Source organism: Puma concolor, chromosome E4 (assembly GCF_028749965.1).
Source record: "Puma concolor isolate L17-30 chromosome E4, mPumCon1.1.hap2, whole genome shotgun sequence".
Taxonomy (NCBI): domain Eukaryota; kingdom Metazoa; phylum Chordata; class Mammalia; order Carnivora; family Felidae; genus Puma; species Puma concolor.
Window position 1 is genome coordinate 53,974,365 of NC_141683.1, and position 19,130 is coordinate 53,993,494.

The 19,130-nt window shown below is 39.3% G+C and overlaps 1 protein-coding gene across 4 annotated transcripts in view; it reads right to left on the bottom strand.

Moving 5' to 3' along the window:
- RABGAP1L (RAB GTPase activating protein 1 like) overlaps positions 1 to 18,663 on the bottom strand; it is a 779,355-nt gene extending 760,692 nt beyond the window's left edge. For all 4 annotated transcript variants that reach the window (XM_086693120.1, XM_086693117.1, XM_086693118.1 and 1 more), the window contains exon 1: positions 18,524 to 18,663. The gene's annotated coding sequence lies outside the window, so the exon portion shown is untranslated. The remainder of the gene's footprint in view (positions 1 to 18,523) is intronic.
- Between the last annotated feature and the right edge of the window lie 467 nt (positions 18,664 to 19,130).

Here is a 19,130-nt window from a genome sequence, read left to right on the forward strand (position 1 = left end):
ACCCACAAACCGTGAGATCATGACCTGAGCTGAAGTCGGACGCTTAACAGACTGAGCCCTCCAGGTGCCCCAGAAAATGTTAATTTTTTTAAGATGCATTTAAATATTTAGGTATAAAATAAATCAACTTCTGTAATTTGCAGTGACCTACCAAAAAAAAAGAGATGAAGATGGCAAATAAAAACTGTTCAATGTAGATGATTACATGAATATTAAGTAAACTACTCTTTCTTATAAATTTGAAACTTTCTATAATGAAAAGTTAAAAACTTATCTGTATGAAACTGATTTATGGAGAAAAACTGATCATACAATAGAATGATTCCCAACTAAAAGACATTAAAATGAGGAACAAAAGGAATACAAAGATACACAAAACTTTAATTATACACTCAACTATTTGTTGAGTGCCTAGTATGTGCCAAGTACTATATACAGGGAGGTAAACAAAAGAGACGTGGTCCTGTCTAATCTAATATAGGAAAGAAATGTAATAAAATAAACAGGAATAAATATAAGCAGAAGAAAAAATATATAAATATGTAAGTTTTTTTTTTTTTTCTTCAACTTTTTTTTTTTTTTATTTTATTTTTGGGACAGAGAGAGACAGAGCATGAACGGGGGAGGGGCAGAGAGAGAGGGAGACACAGAATCGGAAACAGGCTCCAGGCTCTGAGCCATCAGCCCAGAGCCTGACGCGGGGCTCGAACTCCCGGACCGCGAGATCGTGACCTGGTTGAAGTCGGACGCTTAACCGACTGCGCCACCCAGGCGCCCCTGAAATATGTAAGTTTTTAGAAACAATCTTTTTTTTTTTTTTTTTTAACAAATTTCTCTTCCATCTCTAAAAAGGAGTTCCTCACAATTCTATTTTGGGTCTCTTCTATTCTACTTAGTCTCAATTAGCACATTTCAAACTCAAACATCTCTCTCAAGTTTTATAACCATATGTCATATTGCCTATAGATATCTATAATATTTACTGCATAGACATCAAAACTTGAGCTCATATTTTCTTTCCTCAAAACTCTGTTCCTCCTTTAATCTCTCCTGATAGAGGCCCAAAAACCAATGATTCCTTCTCTAACCCCTAAATTTAATATATCTCAAAGTCTTATTGATCTTACTTCACAAAAACTTAAATCTGCTTATTCCTCTCCAACTTCACTACTTCCACACTAGATCACTTACCTGGATTACTGTAATCATTTTCTAACTGGCCCTATCTCCAACCTTACTTCTCTCCAAATTCATTCTACCTACGGTAAACAGACAACATCCAATATCACCATGTCTTTGTTAAACAAGATTTTTAAATCACTTTTTCCACATACTGAACCATATTTCCTTCAAGCATCACTCAAAAGCTGGTCCTGAAATAAAACTAGCCCATCGGAGTAATTCTCCCAGCTAGTTTAGAAAACAAAAGTTACATGAATTAAAAACAATAGTTACAATGATTTGGGAAGCATAGGGTCCCAACACTTCTTTATAACATTCAACTATCACCAAAGTATGTTACACTTAGGGTTGTCATATAAAACACAGGACACTCAATTAAAATTTGAATTTCAGATAAACAATAACTTTTAGTATAAATATGTCCCAAATATCACATGTATTTTTATTTGCTAAATCTGGCAACCCTAGTTATACTAACAAAATTATCACAGCTAACAAACTCTGACTTATTTATACTTTTTCATTATAAAGTTTACTTACATTTAGGGAAAAAAATCCCATAATCCAATCACACTAACACAATTAGCATTTTAGTGCATTCTCTTTTTCTTAATTACTTTAAATTTTATACTCGCCCTTCCTTAAAAGACAGGCATTTCCTTATGTTAACAGTCAGTGTAATTATTTTCATGCTATATAATGGTTCTCAGAATAGATGGATGATAAATTTCCTACAATAGAAGACTTTAAGTTGCTTCCAGTATGCTGTTATTATAAATAATACTGCTCTGAATGTTCTGCAAACACCTGGGGTGTTGTTTTTTTTTTTTTTTTTTTGCTTTTTTGTTTTTTTTTTTAATGTTTGTTTATTTTTGAGAGAGACAGAGAAAGAGAATGCAAGTGGGGAAGGGGCAGAGAGAGAGAGAGACAGAGAGAGGCAGAGAGAGAGAGAGACAGAGAGAGAGAGAGAGAGACAGAGAGAGAGAGAGACAGAGAGAGAGACAGAGAGACAGAGAGAGAGAGAGAGAGAGAGAGAGAGAGAGAGACAGAGAGAGAGACAGAGACAGAGAGAGAGAGACAGACAGACAGACAGACAGAATCCAAAGCACACTCCAGGATCCGAGCTGTCAGCACAGAGCCCAATGTGGGGCTTGAACCAACGAACCCTGACCTGAGATCATGACCTGAGCTGAAGTTGGATACTTAACTGACTGAGCCACCCAGGTGCTCCTACAAACACCTGTTTTTTATCTTTCCTCTTTTTCTGTAGTTATTTCTTTACAATATTCTCAGAAGTGAAATTACTAAATCAAAGGTTTAGTAAAAGGTTATGAGCACTCTAACAATTCTAGATACATATTGCTAAATTACAACTCACTAGCAATATTTGAATATGCCCACTTTACTAAAATCTAACCAGCCTTCCATACAGCCTTTACTGTTCTCTAAAAAATTGAAATAGGTATAAAATAGCCTTTCATTTTGTTTTAATAAGCCTTTCTTTGGTTACTGATAAGATCTAACATTCTTCCACCAGTTGCTTATATTTCCTCTGCTATCAACTGCTCATTTCCTTTACCCATTTCAAAAAATGTTTTTGTTCTTTACAATAATAAAGCTTTCCCAAGTGAAGAATGAAAGGGTCAACTGTCTAAAATTCTAGTCACATGGACCAAACAAAAAACTATAGTTTATTTCTTCAATCCTCATCTTCCAGAAATTAGTACAAACATTTGTTATATACTCTCATTGTATATACATATATTATCTCAAGTTTCATGTAAATAACTTTCATGATTAAAAATAATTAAGAAGCTGAATTGACTCAAATTTCCCGATTTAAATACCAAAAAGATCAGTTCAACCCAATACTTGGATATGCCAAAGAATCTTATCTTATTTGAGTATAGAAACAGAAATCATGTTGCAGATCTAATCTCTTTAAATAATCCAGAAGGAACTTGATTCTGCAATCAGAGTTGATTTTCCAATACTATCAGTAATCCTGCAAATATAAATATGCACAACTGGTTTCAATAGAAGACAGGGTAAGAAAGTAATTAAGTAACTCAGCACAAATTCATCTATACCATTAGAACAGAATTCAAAGCTCAAAAGCTAAGAGGAGGACTTTAAATGTCAGGGATTTTTGAGATAACCTAATTTATCTTTCCTCCCCCACCGGCCACCCATTTTGCAAAGGAAGAAACCAAGGCAAAATGAAGTCAAACAACTTTCAAGAAAGTCTGAAAGTTAGTTAAGGGCAAGAATATCTGCTTCATTCTGCAATCAGCAAAATTTTATTGAGTGCTTTATTTGAAGCTCGAGAGATACCAAAAGTAGGAAAAAGTTAAGTCCTTGCTCTCAAAAAGCTTACATGCTACGAAGGGGTGGGAAGGAAGGAAGGTAGGAAAGAAGGAAGGACATTTCTATGACAGGGATAAGTATTTTGAGGACAACGTGGCAGAGCATGACTAGATCAAGGGACCACTTCAGATTGGGTGGTTTGGAAAAGGCTTGGAGAAAATTGAAAGCAGAGATCTGAATGACAAGAAAACAGGAACAGAAAAAGAGAAGGAGAGAACATTCTGATTAGAGATTCTCTTATATCCAAGCATTTCTCGAGGTACAGCAAGGAGTAAAGGTGGGGGAGGCACCAATGTTTTCCATTTTGTTTCTTTAAGATTTTATTTTTAATTAATCCCCACACCCAATGTGGTGCTCACACTCACAACCCTGAGATCAAGAATCACACGCACCACCAACTGAGCCAGCCAGCCACCCTGGCAATGCTTTTCTTTTTTTATCACAACATGGACCATTTAAGTAAAAAGGATATTACAAAAAGATTCAATAATAAATATGGCACAAACTTGTTTTTCAAGTGATACACAAATCGAGATAAAATATTATCACAGGAAAATATCTTAATGATGATTTCACTTCATCTACTTAATTAACCAACATTTCAATGATCACATTTGAAGGTGACAAAGTAAGCACATTTTAAGATTTATTGGTAATTTTTTAAATCCTTAGAAGATATTAGTGAAAGAATTAGGACAAGATAATTCTAATGAAGATTTTGAAATAAGATTTAAAAATTAACATTAATCAGAAACTTCCATTTTCAACTTTCCTATTACTTTTTGACACCAACATATATAACACCTTAGGACTTTTTTCCAGCAAAACTATAGATCTTAAATGATGCTAGGGATATTGGGGTCAGAGAATAAGATGGTTGTTTCAGCCAATAATTCTGATCTTTTTAAAATCAGTTATTTTTAATACATGTATATATTACTTTCCCCACTACAGTCAAGTTCCTAAAAGACATGGTTTACGCCTCATACTTCTATACATTTCCCCACAGCACCACCACAGGGCCTTGCAAACAGAAGAGATATAAGGAAATGGCAGCCCCGCCCCCCGCCCCGCCACTGGGGCAGTAGCAGCAGTACAGATCTCAACAGCTTATGGCATTAAAAGAGAAAAGGATGGGGAAACAAATATATCATTCTTGGATTATCTTAACATAACATCACAAAGGAACAATTCAACAATCCATAAGCCTTCAATAAACTGGGCTCAGCTCAATGAAAAATAATTACCTAATAAAGTAAGTAGTTTAGTATCATAAGCATTTTTAATAAATAAAAACAAAAAGCCATTCATCTGCTTTATGAGGTTTTAAGCCAGAATATAAATGTTATGCCACATCTGATCAATCTGGTTCTACCCTAAGCCTTCACATAAAGCCACAGGCCCTCCCCATCCATGTTTTCTGTGTGAGGTCAAGATCACTGGGATAAAATTTCTTCTCTCATTCCCCAGATCATCCAAGTATCCCTCCCCCTATTTTTTAATCTTCATTCATTTATTTTTTAAATGATCTCTATGCCCAACATGGGGTTCAAACTCACAACCCTGAGATCAAGAGTTGCATGCTCTACCAACTGAGCCATCCAGGTGCACCTCATTCCCCCTATTTTTTGGTTTGCTGTTGTCAATTAAAGTTACTAAAAGTAAGGCATACTGAGGATTCTGGCTCGGTAACAGAGCCAATAATACCTATCATGTATAGAGCACTTTCTATACACCAGGCACTCTATATACTTTCTATACACCTATTTTATTTCTTAAATTTCATAGAGTCATGAGCTATTATTACTTTCATTTTACAGATACATAAACCCAGAAGTAAGGTTATTTATCCAAAGTTCCACAGCTAGTAAGTCTGTCAGATTCAGGATCCTTTATTCCCCAAGAGATCAATAACAATCCCATCATAAAGTAAGATGATGGCAATATGAGGCATAACCACCAACACAAATGAACAAGGTCAGAAAGCAGCAAGTCCAGGAAAAGAAACTCTACAATCTTTTCCACCTACTTTAAACACACAGCCATTGGGGCGCCTGGGTGGCTCGGTTGGTTAAGCATCCGACCTCGGCTCAGGTCATGATCTCGCGGTCCGTGAGTTCGAGCCCTGCGTCGGGCTCTGTGCTGACCGCTCAGAGCCTGGAGCCTGTTTCAGATTCTGTGTCTCCCTCTGTCTCTGCCCCTCCCCTGTTCATGCTCTGTCTCTCTCTGTCTCAAAAATCAATAAAAATGTTAAAAAATAAAAAAATAAACACACAGCCATCATAACAATTACAATCTTGACAAGGGCTAGATAAAGTTTTTCTGGTTGGTAATCCAATTTGGAAACTAAATAATTTGCTGCCATCTAGCTCAAAGGTTGTATTTTTATAAACTAGTTATTATTCATTTGAAGAGATTTTCATTTAATAAGGTTAATGACAGACCCAGTTCAGTTCTAACATAGTTTACAAATTCACTTAAAAAGTGTTACTGAGGGGTGGCTCAGTTGGTTAAGCATCCAACTTCAGCTCAGGTCATTATCTCACAGTTCGTGGGTTCGAGACCAGTGTGGGGCTCTATGCTGACAGCTCAGAGTCTGGAGCCTGCTTGGGACTCTGTGTTTCTGTCTCTCTGCCCCTCTGCTGCTCATGCCCTGTCTCTTTCTCTCAAAAATAAATAAACGTTTAAAAAAATTTTTCTTTAAGCCTATACCATAGTCTAATGCAGAAACAGGTAAGTTACAATACAATGTGTTAGTATCACAACAGGGAAGAAAACAGAATGCTCTGAAAACACGTATAATAGTCTACGGTTTCAGTGAAGGCTTTCCAGATGATGGTATCTATGCTAAGACCACAACTACAAGCCACCCAGAAGAGAAAAGAGATCTAATCCACACTCTTTAAAAACACCTGGTACTCAAATGGTCAAGAAGCCTAACTCTGATACCTTATAAGCAAATCATTTCTAACCAATGTTACATGGCAAATACTTTGCTGAACTTTGTCTAGTATTTTGTAAACTCTGCAGGTCTCTGTGTGTCATATATAAGAAGAAAACTCCACGGTTATTCAAAGCCCTTTGGAAATCAATCATTCTGGATCAGCAATTTGATAACTGAAGAGTTTACCCTCTGGTTTCCTTTTTTTTAATTTTTTTTAATGTTTATTTATTTTGAGAGAGAGAGAGAGAGAGAGAGCAAGCAAGGGAGGGGCAGAGAGAGAGGGAGACACAAAATCCAAAGCAGGCTCCAGGATCTGAGCTGTTAGCACAGAGCCCGACGCGGGGCTCGAACTCACGGACCGTGAGATCATGACCTGAGCCGAAGTCGGACACTTAACCGACTGAGCCACCCAGGTGCCCCAACAATTGACAACTTTAAATAAAAGTTGTTTAAAATGAAAAACAAATAGCCTATTGTTGACTAGAAGCCTTACTGATAATGTAATCAACACATATTTGACATGTCATATGTATTATATACTGTATTTTTACAATAAAGTAAGCTAGAGAGAAGAAAATGTTATTAAGAAAATCATAAGGCAGAGGTGGGGAGGGCACGCCTGGGTGGCTCAGTCCAACTTCAGCTCAGGTCATGATCTCAGGGTTCGTGAGTTCAAGCTCCACATCAGGCTCACTACTTAGCACAGAGCACAGAGCTTCGGATCCTCTGTCTTTCCTCTCTCTGCCCCTCCCCGACTTGCACTCTTTCTCTCTCAAAAATAAAATATTAAAAATAAAAAAGAAGGAAAATCATAAGAGAAAATACATTTACAGCATTTACACTTACAGTAAAAAATCTGCTATAAGTAGACCTGTGCAAATCAAAACCACATTGTTCAACACTCAACTATATTCCATATAAAACAACTTCCTATGATAAATACCTTAATGCCTTCATAAATGTACTATACAGACCATATAGTTAACCTTCTCTTGGTAAGTGAGAACCTGACAAATTTTGATTATTACTCTATACTATTAGAAATACAATGGATACTTTAAAGCTAATTAGGTTATGCAAGGCTGTTTTCCTTATACTATCTATAGTTTTTAAATTTTTTTTTAATGTTTGTTTCTTTTTGAAAGAGAGAAAGAGAGAAAGAGCACAAGCAGGGGACGGGCAGAAAGAGAGGGAGACACAGAATCTGAAGCAAGCTCCAGGCTCTGAGCTGTCAGCACACAGCCCAATGCGGGGCTTGAACTCACGAGCAGTGAGATCATGACCTGAGCCGAAGTCGAACACTTAACTGACTGAGCCACCCAGGCACCCCTTTACTTTTGTTTAATTTTTTTAATGTTTATTTTTAAGAGAGAGAAAGAGACAGAGCGCAACTATCTACAGTTTTTAGACTCGTTTTTTTTGTATATAGTTTTTCTATTCTGCACTGCTATCATGTCAGCAATCTCACTGTCCTGTTATCAGTATGTATGCTTATGACAACATCTCACCTCTTCTAAATTATTCCTCCTTCTAATCTGCTACCTTAGAAACAAGCATATTTAACATAAAAATAAGTTATCAGTGAGAAATAAAAAGATTTATAAAGAATTAATTATAAAAATGACATCTACTCTGGGGTTTTTGCAAAATTCAGAGAAATGAGGAGCTGCCTACACAGGGTCTACATAGGTAAAGAGTTACTATTTCAAATCTTCATACCTCTATCTAAAATGTCTCTCTCAGTGCGCCTGGATGGCTCAGTCAGTTAAGCAACTGACTCTTGGTTTTGGCTCAGGTCATGATCTCACAATTTGTGAGTTCAAGCCCTGCATCAGGCTCCACACTGACAGAAAAGAGCCTGCTTGGGATTCTCTCTCTCCCTCTCTCTCTGCCCCTCCACCACACATGCTCTTTCTTTAAATAAATAAACTTTAAAAAAATAAAAGATCTCTCTCATTTAAAAAAATGAATGAATGAATGAATGAATGAATAAAATAAGTCTCTCATGTCTTCTTTCAGCTCAACTCAGATATTTCAGGCAGCCTTACCTGAAATCCTAGGCCAGGGTACATAACACTCTGAAGCTTTCCTGTAAGACACATCCAATGCTGCCCCGTCCTCGCTAAACTCCACTGTTTTGACGTTTCTCCAATATGACTGTCAGCTTAACAACAGTCTCTTACCTGTGCTTCTTATGCACAGAACCCATACTCTGCCTTATAAATGCTGTTGAATAAAACAATGTCAGAGAATGAAACTGAATTTATGGCCATAAAGCCATAACATTCCATATAATAAAAATGATTTCATACCTATGATGACATTACCTTTCTTCTCCCAAATACACATTCGGGAAATCTAAATTTAAGGGAAAGTAATATGAAAAGTATTAAATACAAGCACGTGACAATATACTATTAAAATCTTTTACCCACCTCACCATGAAAAATACCTTTTTATCTTGGAGGGAAAAAGACAAAAATGCATAACTACATTTTTCCCAGGCAACTACATACTTCTGCTCAACCTAAGTGCAAAAAATTGACATTAAAGAATGGTGACTGTTGATGATCCAAGCTAAAAGTTATCTTGGCTGTATCTAGCTACTTCAAGTTGTTAGAAGAATAAAGAATAAAAGTCACCTATTACAGGACTCATATATTCTTAATCTTGGAAGGGTCTTAGAAGTTACCTCATGTTATTTAATATACTCTTCCTCATTGCAGAATAAATTCAATTTGCTAAAGATCATCCAATCCACTTGTTATTCAATAAACCCCTATATTTTTTCCTTCATCTTTCATTCACTGATCCTGTGGACCCACACAAAATAGGTCTTCTGTGCAAACAGCCTTTCTTTTTTTTTTTTTTTTTTTTTTTTTTTTTTTTTTTTTAAATTTTTTTTTCAACGTTTATTTATTTTTGGGACAGAGAGAGACAGAGCATGAACGGGGGAGGGTCAGAGAGAGAGGGACACACAGAATCGGAAACAGGCTCCAGGCTCTGAGCCATCAGCCCAGAGCCCGACGCGGGGCTCGAACTCACGGACCGCGAGATCGTGACCTGGCTGAAGTCGGACGCTTAACCGACTGCGCCACCCAGGCGCCCCCAAACAGCCTTTCAAATATTCATCTGTTCAACTTATTTTATGGTTCAACTCATTTTAGTAATCAGAAAGTAATTTAAGTGTTTATCTATTTCCAAGATTTCTTTGGCTCCTCAAAAGTAAATGGGGCACCTGGGTGGCTCGGTCAGTTAAGCATCTGACTCTTCATTTCAGCTCAAGTCATTACCTCATGCGCTCATGAGTTTGAGCCCCACATCAGGCTCTATGCTGACAGTGCAGAGCCTGCTTGAGATTCTCTCACTGCTCTCTCTGCACCCTTCTCTCTCAAAATAAGTAAGCATTTTTTACTAATTATCCAGTAAGATGAAAACACCAGGCATATTTACAGGTGTTCTTTTGTAAACCTTATTTTTATTCTCATAACCACCCTATGAAATAGGCAAGATAAGTATCATCACCCCCATTTAAAGAATCATTGATACTAGTTGAGAGTCACAATGAGGCAGATTTAGGAGCAATCATCCACTTGTGAGAAGGATGATTTTAAGCAAGTTACTGACCTTCACCATTTCCTCATCCACAAACTGGGAATAATATTATACTAACTCCTACCCCACACTGTTATTGTCAAGATTAACTAGAGAGTGCACAGTATCTTATATAAGTAATCCATTAAACCCTCAATGTTAGTTCATTATTACTCAATAAAGAAATCACTTTTTTGGTAAATAACATTTTCTCTCTGAATTTCACAATAGCAGATCAAGAATTAAGGTCATGTGTTCTACATACCTTGTCTTCCATAAAATCAAAAAATGATTTTAGCTATTTGCAGTTTAATGATTATTTTTGCCCATATTCATACCCCAGCCCAACCAAAATTTTTAAAATTATTATCCTCTTCCAAATGAAATTCTCCAAAATGCAAAAATCACTAAAGCCCTCTATTTTAAAAAGTAAATTCTCCTCTGTGTAATATAATAAAGTTTCACTATGATTAGCATGCAAACAATGAAATTTTTATGCAAAATGGCAAGTATCACATTAATTGCTAAACAAACTGGTTTCTCTAACCTATTGTTAAATTACCTTTTAAAAACTGTATCTGGTATCTTCAAATGGTAGAGATTGCTATTTTATTGTTTGTGAAACCAACTGTAGAAACCTGTTTCATCCATCAAAACTACTCACAATGTAGACAATATAAAATGCATTTCAGAATTAAAAAGAAAAAAAAAACTTGAGGCCTAGACTCATTCACGAAAAATTAAGTTACATAACTCATGCATTAAAAATGTTATAGTTTGCTAGTATAGGTAAACAGACAGTCCTAGGATTTGAAGAAGAAGAATAATATTCTAGAATACTGAGGGAAAAAATGGATAGAGGAAACGAGACATTAACTGAATTGCAATTCAGTACCAACTTGGGGCACCTGGGTGGCTCAGTCGGTTAAGCGTCCAACTTCGGCTCAGGTCATGATCTCACGGTTCACAAGTTCGAGCCCCACATCAGGTTCTGTGCTGACAGCTCAGAGCCTGGAGCCTGCTTTGGATTCTGTGTCTCCCTCCCTCTCTGTTCCCCCCCTGCTCACACTCTATCTCTCTCTCCCAAAAATAAATAAAGATTTAAAAAAAAAATTCAGTACCAACTTGATAGGCAGTAATTTATCTTTACACAAAGACTAGCACAAAGGCAAATCAAAACATTAGTCCAAACATACACTCCTTAACAGTAGGGCACATATCAAAGATTTAAAACGAAATAATATACAGGGGTGCCTGGGTAACTCAGCCGGTTAAGTGTCCTAACTTTGGCTCAGATCATGATCTCACAGCTCATGAATTCAAGCCCCACTGAGCTGACAGTGCAGAGCCTACTTGGGATTCTCTCTTCCCGTCTGTGTCTGCACCTCCCACTTGCCCTCTCTCTCTCAAAATAAATAAGTAAATAAACTTAAAAAATTTTTAAGGGGCGCCTGGGTGGCTCAGTTGGTTAAGCGTCCAACTTCGGCTCAAGTCATGATCTCACAGTCTGTGAGTTCGAGCCCCGCATCGGGCTCTGTGCTGACAGCTCAGAGCCTGTAGCCTGTTTCAGATTCTGTGTCTCCCTCCCTCTATGCCCCTCCCCTGTTCATGCTCTGTCTCTGTCTCAGAAATAAACGTTTAAAAAAAAATTTTTTTTTAAATAACATGAAGGAATACAGTTCATGAGGGAAGAGCTTGGTGGAAATAATAAATGAATGAGGTCTGATGGCCTCAGAAGCCAAAGTAACAAAATTACTATAAAGGAAAAAAACAAAAACCTAAGAAACCATATTGTCTGCCAGTATATATATAGGTTCCCTTCAGTGGTTGACTTTTCACTAAATTAAAATATATCTATTTAAAATGTCATACCAAGATAAATTTACTACACAGAGAAACTACTCAAGGAAATTCCTGATTAACCACTAGCGATTTGCATTTGTTCAATGCTCTTAGCATAGGACCTCAAAATGAATACATCTTGAAGCACAGAATAAATATTCTGTATGGTTTATCAAAAACTAGTATTATATATCTCTTAAATCTGCAAAAATGAAAACCACAGGTCTGTAGTTTTTCTAAAAATAGTGTTTGTTCTTTGCATCCCCTGTGGTGGAAGTCTGATTTTGAAGTCTTGCGATTTTGCTTACTACTAAAAAATAGGACAGAATATGGGTGTATATGTGGGGTAGAGGAAAAGTTGAGAAATCCTTCACTGATACATGAATGTGTCCTACACTTGCCTTTTTAAATGTGTTCCTTTCCTGGAAATTTGGCATGCAAAAAGTCCCTTTGGGTTTGCATTACTGTCATATTTGTCACTGTTTCACATGATAGCCTTCAAAGAGTATGACCACTTGTTCTTAGGCATTTGCCAGGTAGACCATACTCTCACTACAAATACCAACAATTAGTGGGTGGTGTGCATGTCTGTATACAAACATAATACACATTTTTGCATATGTGAATATCTGTAGAAAACACACAGCTTAAAGACATCAATATCATATAAACTCTATTTGTGAAGCCTAACACATCTCAAAAAAAAATTAATTAAAAAAAAAAACAACCCTGTGCTGACACGATTAGCTACTCCATTCAACTGGTGTGAGGTATCTGAGGCATGCTGCATCTGAACTCTTATCACGCTATTTGGGGTGTGCTATCCTGTGAAGCAGTTCATATGAAACTGCTGAAACCTTCTGAAATGACAGGACAAACTTTACGTATCAGAAGCTTAAATAAATGAGGAAAACAGAATGGCAAAGACACAATTCATATTTATTTTGGAACAAAAGCTCATCCTAAAAATTCTTCGTCAACCATCCAGAAGTAGCCCAGCTTCTACCAACTAAGCAGTTATTTACTGTAGCAACTTCATCACCAAGATTACCAAAATTTTCCACATGCTTCTACCAGTCTGTGTATTTGTTGTTACCTGGGCAACACTCTAAAAGGGCTTTTACCTTTACAGAACTGAGAGGTCAAAAAGAACTAAAGCTTCTTCAAATTGACTGTGCATCATCTTACTTAGAAGCAGTAAAGTGTGAAATCATCTGAAGACAGAAAAGCTTGAGAGCTATCACCAGTCAATCTGATTAACAGACATACCTTACTGTCACTTATGTTCATTTCTAGCCATCTAATTCACCTGTGGAACAAGGCAAGGTCCATCCAGGACTTCAAAACATCCTCAGTCATACAGCCTGTCAAATAGCATAAATGCTGAAATTCTTTGAGTAAAAAAATAAATAAATAAAAATAAAAATCTATCAATCCCTCACATCTGGATGTCATAAAAAATACTTTGCCTTGATGCCCTAAATTCTGAAAGCTAGTCAGCCCAGTCATGGATCTGTAAAGACTACCTTTCTCCCTGAACCAGATTTGCCTCCAAAAACTAAGATCCATCCATTCTGAAATCACATTTTAAAGGCACTTTGAAAATACTTTCAAAACTGCTCCCTCCTCTACTACAGCCAATCTGATGCTATCTGGCAAAACAAAAAATAGTATCTCCTCACAAAGAAAATATTTTCCCTTACTTTCCAATAGTTTTAGGATTGGAAAACACAAGGTTGCTTCCTTAACACTAATAATTTTTCCCTTCAGCTTTTACTGTAAGAATACTCAAGTGTTCTCTGGGTCATATTCTAACCAGGAGCAAGGCATATATACAAAGCCTAATGTTAAGAAGTACTACTAGATGACTCCAGAGTCAAAAAGGAAAGATAAACTGAAAAGCAGAAAGGAAAACTGGCATTTAAGGCTCTTCACCATCTGATGCTCTTTCTTGCTTAGTCCTTTCCCTCTTGATCTTTGATCACCCTTGGCCCCTGGTATAGAAAGGCCTTTCTTTACATACTATTTGTCCTATTTCCACATGTCCAAATCCTACCTATTCTTCAAAGCACAGTTAAAATGTCACCTCTTCCCTTATCCTTACAACCAAAAGTAATCGCCCCCTCCTGTCTCTAAATTCTTAGAGTGCCTTATCTTTATTTCTTTACCACACATTACTTTCTGCCTTATAGTAGCTTTGTTTCCATATCTAATCCCTACATAAACATAAAGGCCTTAGGGTCAAAGTCCATGCCTTATTCAAACTCTATTCGAACCGTTTAACCAATGTCTTGAACATAGTAAGCGCTTCAACTGAGCTACATAAATGGCTTGAGTTAGTAGAGAAGTCCACTAGAAACAAGGCCAGATTACTAGGATTCTGGAGACCCGGCTTTACTGGTAACTAGCCATCTGACCTTGAACTTCAACATTTTGGTATGTTCACCTGCAAAGAGGAGAGGGTGGACCAAACCAGTTTTTAAATATAGACTGTTATCTATCATTAGCTGGCTATAAAATCAATTTGGGAGTCCAAACCCAGCATTTTTTTAAATAAATGAAGTGTAATAGAAAACATCAAAGTGTGTTGTAGGCAGTAGTGCGCAGAAAATGTTTAAAAACTGGCTATACGAAGCGGGGAAAAAGGCCCTGAACTATATACTTCTACATGCTCTCACACCACGGCCAATTTCAAGCTCATGTCACTGAACATGGAGCGAGGGAGGAAGACAAAGCCACACTGCTTCTACAAGCCAGTACAATGAGCCAGTTCCAGCAAGGTCCTGAAAAGATAAGTATAGTTTTGCCAAATTTTCAACTTTGTACACAGGCACATGGGGTGGGTGGGGGAGTGTTAAGGTATAAAACATGTTTCTTATTGTAAGTTCCAGTCAAAACAGTTTCATAAATGTTCAGCTGAACAATCTCCTAGTCTCTTCCATGTGTCCTCCACAATGCAATAAATCTTACTCTGAGTTTGGTTATATACATAATCTCTTTACCACCAAAATGTATTTCTCCTCAGAAATGAGAGTTACAGAGATCCCTATTGATATCAACAGACGGCAACTTACAAGGAGGGGAAATTTGGCTTAGGAAGTATCAGCAAAGGGCCAAGGTTCTCAGCCTTTGTTCAGCCCCACACACCTTAGGGACAAAACACACTCCTACTAGTAACAGTGGTTCATTTAGCAAAGGGTTAGGGGAGAGAGGAGGAGAGGAAGAGAAAATATATAATATGAAAAAAAAAATCCAAGTAATTGTGACATTTGTGCCCATGCCCCCACCCCACTGAGAACCCTAGGTACAGAAAAAAACAGTGCTATAAAAAAGTTAATTTCTATATCTGATGTTTTCCAGCCAAATTCTCCAGCACAAGCTTGCATCCCCAAACAAGACCTCCCATTTCTGAGAATTCCCTACTAGAATTAAGTTTTTGCCATGGACTAGAGACATGTACTTGTTGAATTTAGAACAGGCAAGGAGGGGGAAAAAAAAAACAGCACATCCAACAGTTGATACTCTGGGAAAATTAGGCTTTTATTGAAAAAAAAAAAAAAACTTTATTTCTTATTTAAGCTTACTAAACTAGGTAAGGAGAGGGGAAGTTTCTTGAATATATTCTTGGCTGTTCTAGACAACAACACAGTCTGTAACCAGATTTTTCATGAGTGTTTATAAAGAATTGTGTTTTCTATTTTTAAAGCTATTTAGAAAACAAGAAGGCTCAGAATTTCAAATAATCGTAGCCCAAATCTAACTCCACATCAACTAATTATATGCCTAGAAGCTTCCATGGAAAATCCCCAAAAATTACACCAAAAAGTACCAAAATCTGACAAAAAGGAGTCAGCATGAGCACAAACGTGCTATCCTCAAACAATTATGGCATCCTACCTGTTGAATGAGTGAATATGGAAAGTAAATGAAATATGAAAAGTTGAATGTTGAGATACAAGTTCTGCTAAATTCCATGAACTCTTCCTTATTAGGGGTTCACTGACATTCATGTATTTATACCCAATCTCAAATACTGACCAAAGTGAAAATTATTCACCACTCTGAAAAGGCACAAGTCAAGAAAGGCCTTCTTCCATGTTCACAGTATTAAATCTCTCCTCCAAAATGTATGTTTTACCATAACTCAGGCTCAAGTCAGTACTTTCTCTGCCTCCACTGTTAGTCATGGCAAATGCTCATAAGACTATCTTCATAAGAAGCTGAGCTACTTTTGCAGTACCAGAGGCTGGAACAGCTTTTTCTGCTGGTCAGACTCAGACCCGGTGGCTGACCTATTCCTACAAAGCAAGAGCTATATATGTGCATTAACTCATTAAAACTTGTGAGACATAGCAAAAACAAAAACAAAAAAAAAACAACAAAAAACGCTCTGTGCCTGGGAATCCCACAGACTACAGTTTCTACTTTATTCTCTAAACACCCTCTTTCTAGCCATAATCATCCCCACACCTCTTCAAGACAATGGTAGGATGGAACGCAGATCCAGTTCTATACCCTCAACGCAAGAAATTTTTGCTAGTTAGCTACTACTGTCTTCAAAGTTAATCTCTTGAACTTGGCTGTCTCCCACTCATAATATTTTTGCTTGGCACAACAGAATTCCTTAACTATTCCATTAAGAATGGATAAAAGGACTTTCAGCTTTAATTCTGTATCATCTGAGTTCAAATAAATATAGAATTGAGTTGAAATCTGGGTTAAAGCAAAGAAAAAATTTTTAATTACAACTTTTTACAAGTCACAAATTTTACACTGGTAAGCTGATAAACATGAAAACTTTTTTCATATGCCTTATAAAATTGTTTCATTCAAAAAATAGTATAATAACTACTAGAGTGAAAAGAAAACTATCTAAATCATGAAACAGGAACAAAAGGAACAAAAACTCTCAGAATAGCAAAACCATAATACTGTATATTAAAGTTCCCATCAAATAACTCAGGCCAAAAAACAACAACTTCACACATGTATTGTCACACCTTTTTATGCTGGGTGGTTTATTCACCACATGTCCCAATAGTACTGGGATCTACTACCTTGTTTCCAGCTTTCTAGAATATAATGTAGGCTACATAACATGTTCTCATATCAGCATTGCCCAACTACATCCACTTCTCCCAAGATGACTTATTAATACATAATATCAGAGCACATTTTGAATTAATATACACACCAGTCTAACTCACAGTCTCAACTAACTCACCAAACAGGTGAGCATTTAAATACAAACGGATGAAATTCATCTGGTCTTGCTCCTTTGCAATTTCATTGTGAGTTTCACATGGGGCTCTTTCTTGAGATAATGAATCATAGACCAGTTTTCCAGTGCTAGCAGCTGGTGGACCAATATTTTCCATGGACAAAATCCACTTCCAATTTGACCACAAGCAAACTTCATTTTTTATTTTCTGACATCATAGTATTGGCTATTCTACAGTACAGAAGCCATATGTAAACACTGCTATAAGAAAAGTCAGAATGTTTTCTTGAAATTGTGTTTTCAGAACTGTAACGAGCAACCACCTACCTCCCACCAAGTACAAGAAAATTTAAGTGTATTAAAAATCCCTAAACCTTCCAGTACTAAAATGCAGGCCTTGAAATCAGTTTCCAGTCACTGCTGAAATCTCTCCAGCAAGCAAAAGTTCTCCTTACCACTAATTAGCATAATGAGGTTGGCTCTTCTCCTCACTTGCAGGAAACCCTCAACTCTGCAAGTGACCACCTACGTTTTGGTACATGTTCTAAGATAATCGTGAGAGCTACAAGGAGAATACACAAGCACCTGGACGCACTGCCCCAGGGTCAGAAACAAACCCTGTCAGTCCAGTCCTCTAGCACTCGGCCACCTTCTGCTGGCTGGTAGCCCCTTTCCACATGCTGACGCACTGCCCAGCCCTGCACCGTTGGCGACCCGTGCAAAGTACTAGACCAGTCTCAGAAACTTTGACTCAGTTATCAGGACACTAAGCACCCACACCTGGACGGAGGACTTTCGCGGCCAGGAGGTCAACTCTGAAGCGGGGCATTCCTTGCAGGTAGAGATCTGCCCAGGGCGCAGCCCCTCCCAGACTGCAAAACCACAAGCATCAACAGCAAGAGCGGAGCAAAGTGCCGGGCGGAGGCAGGGGGAGCGCGAGGGCGAAAGCGGTCACGAACAGAAGCCTGTGTGGGTAAGCAAATACCCCAACCACACGCCCCCCGGACGCGAGGCTGCAGGGACCTCGAGCCAGGCGGCAGGCAAGGCGCAGCGGCGGAGGCGGCGGCACTGTCAGGAGGGCACAGCTGGGGGCGAGCGCCCAAGTCCCCACCCCGCCCCCAGGTGAGGGGCGCCCCGACTCCGCCCGGGCCGGGAGAAGCGACCAGCAGGCAGAGCTGTGGGGTCCAGGAAGCGACCGACAGTCCCGGAGCCCCGGTGCCCTCCTCCCCGCAGTACTCTCGCATCCCGTGCTCGGCCCGGCCCCCACACCGACCCTCCCACGGCTCAGCCCCGGCGCCAACACCCCCGGCCCGGCCCGCGGCTCCTTGCCGCCCGGCCGCCAACCCGCCCCTAGGAGGCCGCCCTCGCCTCACCTCCTCACGTCTCAGCGGGCAGGGCCGGAACAACTCTGCCAGGCGCCCACGTCCCACCCGCCGCTCCGCGCTCTGCGGCCGGGCCCGTCCCGTTCACTCCGTGGCCGCCAGAGCCCTGGGAGGGCGGAGGGAGCAAGGCGGAGGGAGCGAAGAGGGGGGGGAGAGGGGGACCGCCCGGCAGGAAGAGGCGAGGGAGGGGGCGGGCCGAGGAGGAGGCGGGCCGGGAGCGCGCGCGTCAGGGCCCCTCGGCGCGGCGTGCGCGCTCCTGAGGGCGGAGGCGCCTTCTCTGCCCTCGGGGGCGGCGCGCACGCGCGTACACGTCCCTGCCTGGCGGAGGTTGGGCAGGGGGCGGGGGAGCGAAGACCTGATAGAACCTGGGTAGTAAGAATAGGGACCCGGAAAAGGGCGGGAGGCCCTCGCCTGGCGTTAGAACCCTCCGGGGAGGTAACCGCGCCCTTGGGGCCAGCCGGTTCGAGCGCGTTGAGGGGCCTCCCCGGGCCCCGGTCAGGGTAGGTGACGGCCCTGCCCAGTGCTTAGCCAGTTCTTAGATAATTCTAAGTTTGGGGCGATTGTGTTCCTGCCCAGGAACCTGGTTTACGTGTCTTCA